Genomic DNA, 16,093 nt, shown 5'->3' with positions numbered 1-16,093 from the left:
TATATATATATATATATATATAGAAAAATTTGAAGCAAAAACTAAATGATGAAAACAGATGTTCAGGAAGCAAAACCTGAGATATGAGCAAGTCAGAAATAACATACATTTTATATTCATTTTAAATATTTATCAACGTTTCAGAGTTGCGGTTTCTCAAATTCGAATCACATATAATATTATATATGTTTATTTATGCATTAGAATGTGCGTACATATTTATATAGACCATTAATGATATTAATGTAAATATGATGATATTATATAAATAATGCAAATATTGAGTTCCAATGATGTTTGTTTATTATGAGATATCAAAATCACATTCATAACCAAATAGTGACATGCAAATATGAATACATATACATATCTATATAATAAATTATATATATATATATATATATATATATATATAATTATGTTTTGTTAAGTTTATTTACATACTAAATATATTTTCAAATTAATTAAATAAATATTAATATAAACAGTTCCATTGTTGTGATAACATTGCAGTAATCCTTTAAAAATGCGATTAAAATGAAATGTGTAAACACATATAGGTATTAAACTTATTATGATAAAATATCTGTTTAATATTTTAATAATATACCAAGGTCATAAAATTTCTCTTCCGAAATAAATTCAATGAAATATGTTGTATACTCATGGATTTTATAAATATAAGATAAATATATCACGAATATTTTTTGTGTAATTAAAACATTTTTTTCACGGAAAAGTTCATGTTTCTACCATAAAATTGGACTTGCTAATTTTATGTTTTCTCAAAATTTCAAGTCATTCTGAATAGTTTGGTATCGCTTCTTTTATAATTAATCGTTGAAAAAAAATAAGATTTTGATAAGAAAGTACAGTGTCTTAAAGAACATTAGAAAATTAATAACAAATTATAATTGTTGAGTATTTTTATCTAAAACTATACTATTTTCAAAATGCGATACTATTATATAGTTGCCGAGTTTTTACAAATAAAATGAAAAATTAAATTTTAATCTGTTTTTTAATAACAAAAGCATTTGGTAATTATTATGTTTAAAACTTATAGAAGAATAAAGTTAAAACGATATTATATTAGAAATTACTCAGTAGTGAGCTTTATCAACTTTTCGAAGGAGAAGTTGGTTTTCATAAAAAATCAAATTCGCTAATTCTATGTTTTCTCGACGTTTCAAGCCATTATGAATCGATTGAGACCAAATTTGGAAAAAGTATGTGTGTGTGTATGAACAGATACCATAGTCTTGTAGATCATACTAAAATATTACGACTCTACGACAAGCCATTTAATTTTAAAATTTCTTCAAAGTTTGCAAAAAGTAGTATTGTTTTTTGGCATTTGTCAAAATTAAACCTTTGATCGACGTTTTCTCAAAAACGTCTAAACCGGTTTCAGAAATCTAATATCGATTTGATGTATCTCAATGAGGACTATAGTTTGTCAGTTTTGTGAGACGATCTGCCGAGCCGTTTCTTTGTAATTTGAAAAAAAGTGTTAAACTTTTCGTCCAAATTTAAGCTCATACCACCGAATCGATTTTAAAAAATCAAAAACTGTTTGAAAGATATTAGTTGGGAATGATACTGATTAGTTTTAGGTGAAAATCTACAGAGCCATTTTCTTGTAATTAACTGTTGAAAAAAAAAATTTAAACCGACTTTTATGGAACGTTTTTTGGCGATATATGTCATGGTCTTATAGAACTGACTGAAATATTACGGCCATACGACAAGTAGTTTAATTTTAAAAATTGATCAAAGTTGAGTAGTTTTTTTGACCTTTGTTAAAATTAAAATTAGACGATTTTCTTGGGATAACGATAGAGTACTTGTTCTTAATTAACATACTAAACCACTAAAACTAAAGTCCTACGGAAACTAGTTCAATTATAGAAATTATTGATTTTTGAAAATTTACTTTTAGAAAATACTTCGAGTTAACGTGTTAGTTCGTTTTCAATTATGTGTAATGAATACTCGAAATACTTTTAATCACTCATAAATTAATTAATTTTTTATTGATTAAGTCGATTATTTACACATATTGGAAAGTTCATGTAACTTGCCTCAAGGCAAAATACCAATACCAACTAGTTTTATTGTTAATTTTGAGTATTTTTGTAAGAAATATTTTGGCGCAGATGTCACTTTAAAACGCCTTTAATTTCACACAAGAGAAAATAAATATTATTTTTTATTAGTCTGATTCTTATTGTAGTAAATCAATATTAAGCCCTGTGGAAAGCATTAAATATTCAGTTTTAGACAAGTCAAAATAATATTTTGATACTTGTTTATACAATCTGAAGAGATATCAGTTTTAAGAGATTATTCATTTATTTATTTATTAGTCCGATTATAATTGTAACTAGTGGGGCGCATGGCATCGTGCCTTGGCAAATTTCTGGAACTTTCAGTACTTTAAAAAACTTTTTTTTAACAAGATTAACATTTTTGAAAAAAAAATAGACTTTTGAAAAACTATAAATTTTTGACAAAAAATTACTAATTATTATCATTTTTTCGAAAAAAAAACTTTGAAAAAAAATATATTTTGAAATATTTTGGAAATTGGCACGGAACCCATAGAAATGTAAACAAAATTTAAACTTATTGTTAAAATCTCTATAAAATATCTGATAATTTGATGTGCATATGCCTAATGATCATTTTTGACCGCCAAATGGCATTTTTTTTTAACTTCCCGTAGGGTAAGTTATAGTAATCGTCCAAAAATCGAAATCAAAAATTTTTACATTTCTCGACGTTTTGAAGGTTTCTGAACATTTTGGCATACCTCAGAAAAAATGGATGTGTGTGTGTGTGTGTGTGTGTGTGTGTGTTTTTGTATGTCCGCGTTTTTTCGTCCACGTTTTCGGGCGCACGGATCAACCGATTTGAATGGTTTAAAAAACATTCGATTCCTATTGATAGGGAGATGTGCTGATTAGTTTTTGGCAAAGGTAGGTCCAGCCGTTACGGAGATATGGAGCAAAGAGTGCAAAAAATAGAAAGCGAATTTTTGAGAGAACGGATCAACCGATTTGAATGGTTTAAAAAACATTCGATTCCTATTGATAGGGAGATGTGCTGATTAGTTTTTGGCAAAGGTAGGCCCAGAGGTTTCGGAGTTACAGAGCTAAATTTAAAAAAAATGGCTGTTTTTGAGAGAACTAAGCGTCCGATTTAAATGATTCAAAGAACTTTCTGCTTTTTTCAACAAAACAATTGATTTTGGAAAAAAAAATTTTTGTTTCTAATTTTTTTTCAAAATTTTTTTTTGTAATTTTGGACTAAAAATTCAAAAAATCACCCAAGCTAAGCACAGTCTAAGCGCCACTCTGGTAGAAATGTTTACGCAAGTGCGTTTAGACTGTTTGTGTACTGGAGCACTTTTCCAATTTTGTGAAAATTATTGAAAAATGTGAAAATGCCGCCAAACTGAGCACAGTATAAGTGAAAATGTCGCACAGAATTATTTGCAAATGCGTTTAGACTGTGACTATGCGGGAGCACTTTTTCAATTTTGTGTAAATTTGGCAACTATTTTTTTTTTTGGAATTTGATTCGAAATGAAATGACGATTGTTAATGTTCTGGAGATCATAAATTGATTTATTTATAATTAACTTTCCATAGGGTAAGTAATCGCAAAAAAATCGAAAATGAAAATTTTTATATATCTTCACGTTTCAGAGGTTTCTGAATATGTTGGCATACCTTGGAGAAAATTGATGTATGTGTGTGTGTATGTGTGTGTGTGCGTGCATGTGTGTGTGTTCGGATACAAATTTTCGTCGACGATTTCGGGAACACGGATAAAGCAATTTGAATAATTCAAAAAACATTCTAGCCGTTCCGAAGATATGGGGCAAAAAGGGTCAAAAACGGTAACTTAGTTTTTAAGAGAACGGAGCGTTCGATTTGTATAGTTCAAAAAACATTTTACTTGTATTAACAAGATGAAGATTTGATCAAATTTTCATGAAGATAGGACTAGCGGTTTCGGAGATCTAGTAAAAAAAACTAAAAAAAAATAACATTTGGCGGTCAACAATAATCATTAGACATTAGACATATGCATATCAAATTATCAGATATTTTATTGAGATTTTAACAATAAGTATAAGTTTTGTTTACATTCCTATGGGTTCCGTACCATTGTTTTTCTGTTAGACAGCGACGCGGCGCTTACGCGCTTTATATTTTGTCTCTATGCAGTTAAAGCAGTACGATTGCTTTGAAAAAAAGTTCAGATCTTCCAAAATATATCAAAATGAAGATAACATTTTTTCCAAAAAAAAATTTTTATAAAAAAAATTGTTTAAAATTTTTTTTTTTTTAAAAAATTTTATTTTCAAAAAAAGTAATTTTTTGTCCAATTTAAAATTTCTAAAAAATCTTATTTTTTCGAAGTAAAATTTTTTCAAAAATGTTAATCGTTTTTAAAAAAATAATAATTTTTGGTACGGGAAGTTGCAGCAATTTGCCTCAAGGCACGATGCCTTAATTGCCTTAAGACAGAATTCCACTTACAGCTAGTTACTTTTTTACTAGATCTCCGAAACCGCTAGATCTGTCTAGATAATATTATGACACTTGTTTATAAAATAGAACAACCTAAGAGACATTAGTCTTAGGCATGTCGAGATAAATTTTGACACTTATTTATAAAATAAAACAACCTGAAGGGATATCAGTTTTAAGCGATTGTTTATTCATTAGTCTGATTCTAATTGTAGTAAATTAATATTAAGTTTAATTGAAAACAATAAATATTCAGTTTTAGACGAGTCAATATAATATTTTGACACTTGTTTATACAATAGAACATCCTCAAAAGACATCAGTTTTAAGCAATTATTCACTTATATATTTATTAGTCCGATTAATAAAACAATATTGAGTCCTTTGGAAAGCAATAATTATTCAGTTTTACACAGTCAAGATAATATTTTGGCACTTGTTTATACAATACAACGACCTAAAGGACATCAGTTTTAAGCGATTATTAGATTTAAAATTTAAATGGTTTATATTAAATAAGAAATTTTAGTAATCAAGAATTGATGTCAAATTTATGCCCACTCTCTAAAAAAAAATTTTTTTAATTATAAAACGCATATTTTGGTTACATGTATAACTCAAAAATTTCGATTCATAACACAATAACCCAACTCTTTTTCTTTATATATATCAGCAATTGTTTAAAATATACTTCAAATAAGAATTTATTCGCTTTTAAATTGCTTAATATTTAGCTCTAATAAAAATATTTATTCATTATTTGCATTTTATAATATTATTACGATTTTCATTATGCGTCAGTTGTATTCAAATCAGTATCACGCGACGGAAAATTTCTTGGGAAAAAATTAATTATTCATACATACGCTTAGAAATCTTATAGCAAAAAAAGTATTATCATAACACGATCCTTTTATAAAGTACAAAATTTACATAATCAGGAATTTAAAAAATACGTATCACTATTAAATAAAACAGAGGAATTTTTACGTATCACTATTAAATAAAACAGAGCCAAAGGCAGGCGTGTTTCATAATTTTTGTCGTTGATATAAAATTATAAAATTAAACAAAAAACTAGTGGTGTATGGCATCGTGCCTTAAGGCAAATTGCTGGTACTACTACTAAATATTAAATGTTCTCAAATAGATTATTATAAATACTGTAACGTTTAATTTATAAGAATTATATAAACTGAATTTCGAAATTGTTATTATTTTTTTAAAGTATATTAAAACTTTAGTCATAATTAAAATTAAAATCTGAATTATTTTTGATATACAAGGAAAAAAAATTGAAAAAAAAATTGAAACAACCAAAAGCAATTATTTTGTCAAGACAAGGAGAAAGTTCTTTGAATTATTCAAATCGGACGCTTAGTTGTCTCAAAAACCGCCATTTTTTTGCACATTTATCTCTGTATCTTCGAAATGACTGGACCTGCCTTTGCCAAAAACTAATCATAACTTCTCCCCATCATTACGAGCTGAGTTTTTTTAGATCATTCAAATCAATACTCCGTTCTCTCAAAATCTCGATTCTATTACTCTGCACGGCTGGCCTGCCTTTGCTAACACTAATCATCAGCCATCTCCCCGAAAACGTGGACGAAAATTTGTATCCATACATACACACACCACACATTCATTTTTTTTATGAGGTTGCCAAAAATGTTCAAAACCTTCAAACGCGAAGATAGGCAAATATTTCCATTTTTCAATTTTTGGATAATTATTAAACTACCTTAGGGAAATTGAAAATGTAAAATGTTTATCAGAAATATATTTGTGTACTGTATAATATTTATAAAAAGCTCTGGGCGTTTTCAGTTCAGTCAGAATTTGACAAATAATTTGAATTATGATTATTGACTTCCCTATTGTAAGGAAGTTATAGTATAGCAGAAAAATTTAAAGGAAAGTGTTTTCATACGTTTCAAGACCTTCTAAACATTCTGAACATTTTGGTATACTGGGCATTGACCAAATTTGTCAGAATTTGACAAATAAATTTGAATTATGATTATTGACTTCCTATTGTAAGGAGTTTATCGTATAGCAGAAAAATTTAAATGAAAGTGTTTTCATACTTTTCAAGACCTTCTAACATTCTGAACATTTGGTATACCTGGGCATTGACCCAAATTTGTCAGAATTTGACAAATAAATTTGAATTATGATTATTGACTTCCCTATTGTAAGGAAGTTATAGTAATAGCAGAAAAATTTAAAATGAAAGTGTTTTCATACGTTTCAAGACCTTCTAAACATTCTGAACATTTTGGTATCCTGGGCATTGACCAATTTGTCAGAATTTGACAAATAAATTTGAATTATGATTATTGACTTCCCTATTGTAAGGAAAGTTATAGTAATAGCAGAAAAATTTAAAATGAAAGTGTTTTCATACGTTTCAAGACCTTCTAAACATTCTGAACATTTTGGTATACCTGGGCATTGACCCAAATTTGTCAGAATTTGACAAATAAATTTGAATTATGATTATTGACTTCCCTATTGTAAGGAAAGTTATAGTAATAGCAGAAAAATTTAAAATGAAAGTGTTTTCATACGTTTCAAGACCTTCTAAACATTCTGAACATTTTGGTATACCTGGGCATTGACCCAAATTTGTCAGAATTTGACAAATAAATTTGAATTATGATTATTGACTTCCCTATTGTAAGGAAAGTTATAGTAATAGCAGAAAATTTAAAATGAAAGTGTTTTCATACGTTTCAAGACCTTCTAAACATTCTGAACATTTTGGTATACCTGGGCATTGACCCAAATTTGTCAGAATTTGACAAATAAATTTGAATTATGATTATTGACTTCCCTATTGTAAGGAAAGTTATAGTAATAGCAGAAAAATTTAAAATGAAAGTGTTTTCATACGTTTCAAGACCTTCTAAAGATTCTGAACATTTTGGTATACCTGGGCATTGACCCAAATTTGTCAGAATTTGACAAATAAATTTGAATTATGATTATTGACTTCCCTATTGTAAGGAAAGTTATAGTAATAGCAGAAAAATTTAAAATGAAAGTGTTTTCATACGTTTCAAGACCTTCTAAACATTCTGAACATTTTGGTATACCTGGGCATACCGTGAAAAAACTGTGTGTGTGCATACAAAATTTTATTGGAAAACAGACAGTTAGGCAGATAGGCAGGTAGGCAGGTTGACAGGTAAACAGGCAGAAAAATGGAAATGAAGAAAAAACGTCACGTAAGTAAGTTGTTAATTATACTGATGGGTAGTTAGACAAGTAGTCAGAAAAATTGGATGTAAAATGTAAAAAAAAGAAGTAGACAGTTAATTTGGTAGAATGATAGACAGGTAGACGCATAAACTAATGGACTGTTAGACAGTTTGTTAAACAACTACTCAGGTGGGTTACCAAAAGATGGATAGATAATAGGGCGGGTCGATTTAGAAGCCTCATATGATTTTCGGATACTAGAGATCAAAATAAGATACTTTTATAAAGAAACCATACCTTTAAAACAATTTCTGGTGGATACCTAAAGATCAGGGTTAAATTTTGAAAAACCTCTCAGGAGGGAGTTCTAGGGGGTAAACCACAAGCATGTATGGATCGCCCTTCCAAGTTAGTGGGGGTCGATCATACGTTTGGATAATTCAAATTTTAATCTTTATTTTTGGGTCAATGCACTGGGACATCAACATTCATTTTAGAGGTATGGTTTCTTTAGCAAAGTATCTTATTTTGATCCCTAAAATTCAAAAATCTTATGTGCTTAAACGACTTTTTTGACCCATACAAATCGGCCCACTCTAATAAGTAAACAGACAGGTAAACTGGTATAGAAGTCGACAGGTTGATAGAAAAACAGGAAGATAGGAATTAAACGTAGACAGGTAGACAGGTAGACAGGTGGATACGCAGACAGGTAGACAGATAGTTTTTGCTGTAACAATTTATTTTGTTACTCAAAATTGTAATAGTCTTATTTACAAAAGTAAATCATTGCAAATATAAATTCAAAAATAATCGTTGATCAAATCGATTACTTACACTTATCGGAAAGTTCTTGCAACTTGCAAAACGCAACTAGATAAATTGAATTTATTTCAATCAATACAATAATGATATTATTATTTTATTATAACGACACCAATTGGAAATCGTATTAATCAATTTTTAGTGAAATCGAAAACTTTTTTAGAAATAAATAGTTCAAATATTATCATAATAATTTTTAAATTTGCTAACTCCCAATTATTAACTTCTCGAAGTTTATGTTTTCATCAAAAAATCCGATTTGCTAATTTTATATTTTCTTGACGTTTCAAGCCATTCTGAATCGAATGAGACTAAATTTGGAACAAGTATGTGTGTTTGTATGTAAACAGTTTTTTGCCGAAATTCCTGGAAAATGGATTTTATTTTTTATTTTAATGCCATTATGTACATAATGGTATATCGAAATATTATTGTAGTATGTAGAATTTGGTTAAAATTGTTGTATCAAGAAACTTTTTGAAATATTTATTCATTGTTACAAATTTTAACAAAATGACAAGGCACATGAGGTTCTCGAATCGTATCACATGCATATTTATACTATATATCACATAATCCTTCAATTATTAAAGTAATATATTAATATAACAACTTATATAAAAATCTGTTCCTGTCTGAACGAGCAAGTGGAATTACATTAGATTACAGTTTTCATACCTACTGATTCGCACTTAAATCTTTTCTAAAGTTTAGAAAACTTTATAAAATTTATTATTCATCTCATTTTTAATAAGAAAAGAAAGTTGAGAAAATTAATTCGAAAATAGTTCAACTTATACGAATTATAATTAAAAAAGTTTAATAATTCTGTATGCATGAAATGCATTTAGGGTAGGTTATAGTAATAGCAAAAAAATCGAAAATGATATTTTTTATATATCTTTACGTTCCAAAGGTTTCTGAATATTTTGGCACACCTTAGAAAAAATGGATGTATGTGTGCGTGTGCGGATACAAATTTTTGTCGACGATTTCGGGAACACGGATTAACCGATTTGAATAATTAAAAAATCATTCGATTCGTATTGAACAGGAGACGTACTGATTAGTTTTTGGCGATGGCAGGTCTAGCCGTTCCGAAGATACGGGGCAAAAAGTGCCAAAAACGGTAAATCAGTTTTTAAGAGAACGGAGAGTCCAATTTTAATCATTCAAAAAAACATTTTACTTGTATTGACAAGATGAAGAACTGATTGAATTTTTGGGAAGGCAAGTCTAGCCGTTATGGACTCTCAATATAAAAAAATTAAAAAAATTGCGGTAATTTGGAGGTCAAATTTGTTTATTGGACTTATGCACATCAAATTATCAGATATTTTATAGAGATTTTCATAATGTGTATACATTTTGTGTAAAATTTTTGAGTTCCGTACCAAGATTTTTAATTACGGTGCGGGATGTTCCAGCAATTTGCCTTACAGCACGATGCCTGCACTCCATTAGTTTTTATTTTGGTTTCACATTACAGTATGACCATGTTTTTTTACATTAATGCATATATACCTTATATAGTACATGTTTTTAAAAAAGCATAAATTAAGTTATACCACTTTATATTTCTATCTATAATGTAATTACATTAAGGTTTTTATACTTTTTTCAAATAGTAATTTTAAATATAAAATATCTATTTTTTTATACTTCTTACAATTTTTAACCAAATGCTCAAGTGTTTTAAAAAATTCAACATGTACACCACTATAAAAAGATGTAGAATTTCAAGATTCAGTTTGATTCAAAAACTTCATTTTAATTAAAAATGAACGGTTCGAACTATCATCAGATAGTGGAATTTTAATAACTCGTAAAATTGCGCATAGCTAGCAAAAAATATTTCAGGCATTGTTATTATCTATAGGTTATAATATTTTCTGTATACTGGTTGATTCTGCAATAGGTGGAATCTGCTCTTTATTGGTTTTTGAATTGAAAGTAAATAACAAAAGGTATAAGTGAATTACAAATACAGAAGTACAAATACTACTATACTTACATATTTTCAAAAACGTAGATATTTCAAAAAATATTTAATCTTTAAACATCAATTACAAAGACAGAGTTCAAGCGAGCAAAAGGCTTATCTTCTCTTTTACATTTTATGAAAACCAAGCTTTAGTGATAATTTGTTTGGCTTTATTTGTATAAAGGCAGAATTCATTAGGTTACTCGTTTGCTATGAGAAACTATTAATAGCTTTCAGGTTTTCATGCATGGCCTGAAATAATTAATATTAATTGCTCGTTATGTAAATGTAGACGTATCCTATGCATCCCTTGAAATGCAATACCTGTTACATATATTTTGGATGCATACAATACATATAATTATGTAGGGGAGCTAAGAGCTTGTTGTAACAGTTTTATATTTCAGTTACTATATTTTGGGATTCACTGGTTATATTTATTCGAAATAAATTTAAATATAAGCTACTAGCAAACCCGACGAACTCCGTTTCGCTACCAGATGGTTTCGTGAGAAAGATGAAGAAATTTTTTGTTTGTTTTATATTTGAAGAGGAAAAATTTGATTTTATTACACAATAGTAATAAATTTATTTCGATTACAAAAATGAAGTGTTTTTTAGTTGAACTTCTCTAAGTAAATAAAAGTGAATCCGCAAATTATCATTTTTTGTTTTTTGGTCTGACTTTAACAGAAACAAAGCGGACGGGTTTCCAGGGATTGACCTTGCAACTTGTTATTGCAAACGCGAGGCAAACTGGAAATTGCAATCGTTTGAAGTCAAACGGAAGACCTGTCGGAATCATTGGTATGTCACTAAATCGCCAGCAGTTTTTGATTGAATGGTGAAATTCAGTGCGTGTACATCATTATTCTTTGCGGAAAGAATTGCTCGTTGTCCTAACCAAGCATAATTCTGATAATTCTCACTAATGTCATTACTCAAATTTTTAATTACGGTGCGTGAAATTCCAGCAATTTGCATTAAGGCACGATGCCATGCACCACCCGAGCCCGAGACCTTTCCAACGAATGCAAAATTGTCAAAATCGGTTCGTGCATTCTGGAGTTATATCGTCAGGAAGGAAATCTCAACTTATTTTTATATATATGTGTATAACTATTTCTATACCGGGCACCAGTAAAACTAATATCTAAACTATTGTTCGTTATTTGATGATTAATCATTTTCAACTTACCCCAAGTTTGGAGCTTGTTGTAACATCTACTGTAGCTAGTGATGACAATAGTATGTACCTCTGTTATTGAAGTAAAACTTCTTTAGGCGCGACTAGGGTGCAAATCCGTACAAAAGCAACGGAAATAGTGTTACGCCCGAAACTGTACGTTATTCGCTTCCGATGAAATCATTTCTATACGGATCGATTGTGATTAGTCTTCGTGTATGTGAATAGAGATCTGTCGTTGTTTGCGTACCGGCATCAACGTTGTATGCGTACCGATATCAACAAGCAAATCGGCATAGATAAATAAACATTTTAGAGTTAAATCTTGATTTAATGTAAAATGCCTGAATCAAAAGAATATTTTACCCTGTTCCTTGAAAATAATAAAACAAATTAAACATTTGTGCCGTGTACTAAACATAAGTTAATTGATTAGAAATTATTTCTATAAGGAAAAGCTGTGTTTGGAGAACATGGTTTTGTTACATGCTTTGGGTTGCTCAAGTTATAAATAACATATGTCGATTTATTAGGTTGGATTGCGATGATGGTGATTGTCTCTATATTGGGAAAAGTTTTCAATATAACTATAGAGGAATGAATAAGCAAATTTGTAAATACAAGAAATAGGAAATAGATAGATCTACATGATAAGTATAGCCATGTGGATAAACGTTCAAATTACTATTTATTAATTACTTTGCTCCCAGATAACTGGTAATTTAACCAAATTATTGCTGATCAAAATAAAATTGGCACAACCGTATATTCTGAATGCGAACATTTTTAATATACAGAAATATATTAAATGAAATTTCATGTCCCACAATACACACACACACACACATATATATATATATATATATATATATATATAAACATATTGTTTTAATATTTAATTATATTCTAGAAAGGTCAGAAGTCATACGAAATGACCGCGGTTCAAAATAACATAAATTCTAATTAAATTATTTGTGCAGAATTCTCGATTAACTTAAACTAATTATGTAAAACAGACGATGAGAACGCCTATCAATCCATAACATTATTAAAATAGTTATAAAAAATCGAAACAATGCAAACCAATTCTCTTTCACTTTTCCAACATTTTTTTAATTAAATTTTATATTTTAATTTGCGAGATTTGAATATAGGAATAATTAGGATATATAACGTAAATGTTTAAATACACTGCATAATATATATATATATATATATATATATATATATATATATATATATATATATAGAGATGGGTAACTCACTCCGGAGTTATCACTCGGATACAACTCCTCCCTCGGAGTGAATCCGAGTGGAGTTGTTTCACAGGATTTGTCATATCCGACTTTCCTAAACTGGTATTAAATCTGTTAACTCGTGCAAGACATTGACTGTTGTTGGCATTTTTGCTTTGGGAAGAAATAGGAATATCTATATCATAGAAGAAATATCTATGATATAGATATATATATTTTTTTACTATTTTACATATAAATGTACTAATTTAAAATATGTAATGATGAAGTATAATACCCAAGGATAGACCTATTTACAATTCTATCATTATGTTGTATACGTTATATATATATATATATATATATATATATATATATATATATATATACAAATGTATTCTGAGTGGATAGATAAATAGATAGGTAGATAGGTAGATATATTTTTAATTACAATAATTTAAAACAATTTTTATAAACGAACCGTTTCCTTTCATAAAATATTTTTTCTCCTAGCGACATCTATTTTTCAACTGGGCCCTATTCCTTCTCTTTCCTATTTGATATTTCGTGGCTCATCTAGTTAACCTTGATAGAGAATTCAGTTTCCGACGATCATTGGTAGGGCAGTATAATGAACGACTTGTAACGATAACACATATTTAAGATTTTAAATTTTAACACACTGATGATGAGACAGACCTAGTCTCAAAACGTTTGAAAAATTATTATTTAATAAATTAGTGCAAAAAAGTGTTGTTTGTTCATATTTTTAAATTAATATCTATTATCTACTCAGAATACATTTGTTATATATATATATATATATATATATATATATATATATTAACTGTTATGATTAGAAGAAATCAAAAACAATGAAACTCTTCAAAAGCCATGCGGTGTACGATACGTACGTGTTAATTTAAGGCACTTAATGAAAGCAATAATGGAACTTGTTCGAACAAATATACATCTTTTTTCCCTTTGGTGCCTATTTTATATAATGTAGCTGTTATGATGACTGTCACTAACGTACCCAGGCCCAGCCGTTCCCAGTCTCCCCTATATCGTATCATGTATTTCGGTATATTAAAATTGTTCACCTAGTACCTACTATATTTACCCGCGATTGACTAACAGACCGTTTGCTATTATTCTGTTTTTTCTATGCTTGTCTGCACCAGTTGTCTGTTTTTGTCAGTAATATATATATATATATATATATATATATATATATATATATATTGATTTATAGATATATATGCAAACCCTTGCAAACAAACGTTACAGGCTAAGGATATATGTTCTAACCTTCCCTTGTTAGATAAATAGATATAAACCAATCCTCAGTACCTTTGATACAATCAACATGAAGTCAATGTTTACGTTTGATACATAATATTATTTCTATTACCAATATCATTATTATTATTACTATTATCGTGTCCGTGGCTCAGTTGCAAGAGCTTTAGTCTTTGAACCACCATCTGTCTCGGAGACTTTGTTTATAAAGTTATTAATCTATATCGAATATATAATTAATTGATATTGATTTATCTCGAGACCGGTAAAATACAAAAAACAGGAATTCAGACATAGACCTTATACTACATGGTCTGCTAATCGAGCGCAAAATAAGTGCTTAAATATAGAAGGGACTGTGACATGACTTGCTGAACGAGCGTTGACGACAATCGTGGAACTCTCCTGATTGATTAAATGTCATATGACATTGTTTCATTTTAATAATATAATGGCATTTTTAACTTTGTTTTTGAGATATCGGTGGTGGACCTTTTTACCCGCAGATCTCTACCCTATATTTTATGTACATTATAGTATGTTTGAAAGACTTTAATTGGAAATCGTATTTATTATAAAATTTAACTGAATTTTAAATCCTATTGATTAAGTTAATTATGTATACGTACCATGAAGCTCATGAAAGTTGCCTTAAGACAAAATGCTACTTATAACTAGTTTTTTTTAATAATCTTAACACAGAAGGATAGAGCACCCTTCTAATAATTCTAAAATATTGTAAAAAAGAGTGCGCGTAAGGTTCACACGCGATTAAAGTAAAACTTATTTGCTATCGCACAATATGGCATATAAGTAAAAATAAGTACATAATATAACAATTTTGAATAATGTTTATTAATACTATGGTAACACTCGTGGTGCACACATTCATTAGTGTCAACCATTATGCACATTTATATAATGATAAATTATAAATTATATATTTATAATAGCATTAAAAATATGAATAATATTTAAAAACAATAATGTAATTAAAGTCATACTTCAAATATGACATGATCGGTTTGTCATTGTAATTAGCATTTAGAAATGAACCTTCATTAGAGATATGAAGTAATTGCTGATTAATAAATTTTATAATATTCGTTCACACACGCCCTTAAGGCACGATGCCATACACAACTAGTTTTGTATGTTATTCATAAACAGGTCCCAATCGATAATGATAAATATTATTTCAGGCTTTTCTCAAGAAATACTATTATTATTATTGCCTTGTTACTATCAAAACAAATCAATAGTTTTCTCTATTCTAGTATCTATGGAATTTTTATGAGATTGCACATAAAACTCATATTTATTGAATTCGAATTCTGAAGCCGAGCAATATATTCAGTTATTCGACTCAACGAAAAAAGCACTAAAAGAGGACCTTTATTGAATTAGCGTTTGACTATCGATGTAAGGCTTTCTAATCTAAAACGGATCTCCTATTTTTTCCGGACATGATCAGCTTCCTGCTACGGAATTTAATTGTAATTGATTGCATATTTTATTAGCAGAAAATATTAGTAAAGAATTCTATATCAGAAAATTGCAAAAATGCGTAATTAACTTACCGTAGGGCAAGCTATTGTAATCCCCGAAAAATCAAAATTGAAAATTTTTACATATCTCCCCGTTTTGAAGGTTTGGCATACCTCAGAAAAAATAGATGCATGCGTAATGTGTGTGTGTGTGTGGAAATTAAATGGAATAAATTTAAATGGGTGCAATTACTTATAATCAATTTGGACCTTTGTGCCCCGATTACCCTATTTACTTATTAAATGTGAAAAGTTTTCCATTT

This window comes from Ctenocephalides felis, unplaced genomic scaffold (genome assembly GCF_003426905.1).
Source record: "Ctenocephalides felis isolate EL2017-DRISC unplaced genomic scaffold, ASM342690v1 CF-g0.4_SCAFFOLD_03570, whole genome shotgun sequence".
NCBI classification, from domain to species: domain Eukaryota; kingdom Metazoa; phylum Arthropoda; class Insecta; order Siphonaptera; family Pulicidae; genus Ctenocephalides; species Ctenocephalides felis.
The sequence above is the reverse complement of the archived record's forward strand: the minus strand, read 5'-3'. Positions refer to the sequence as shown.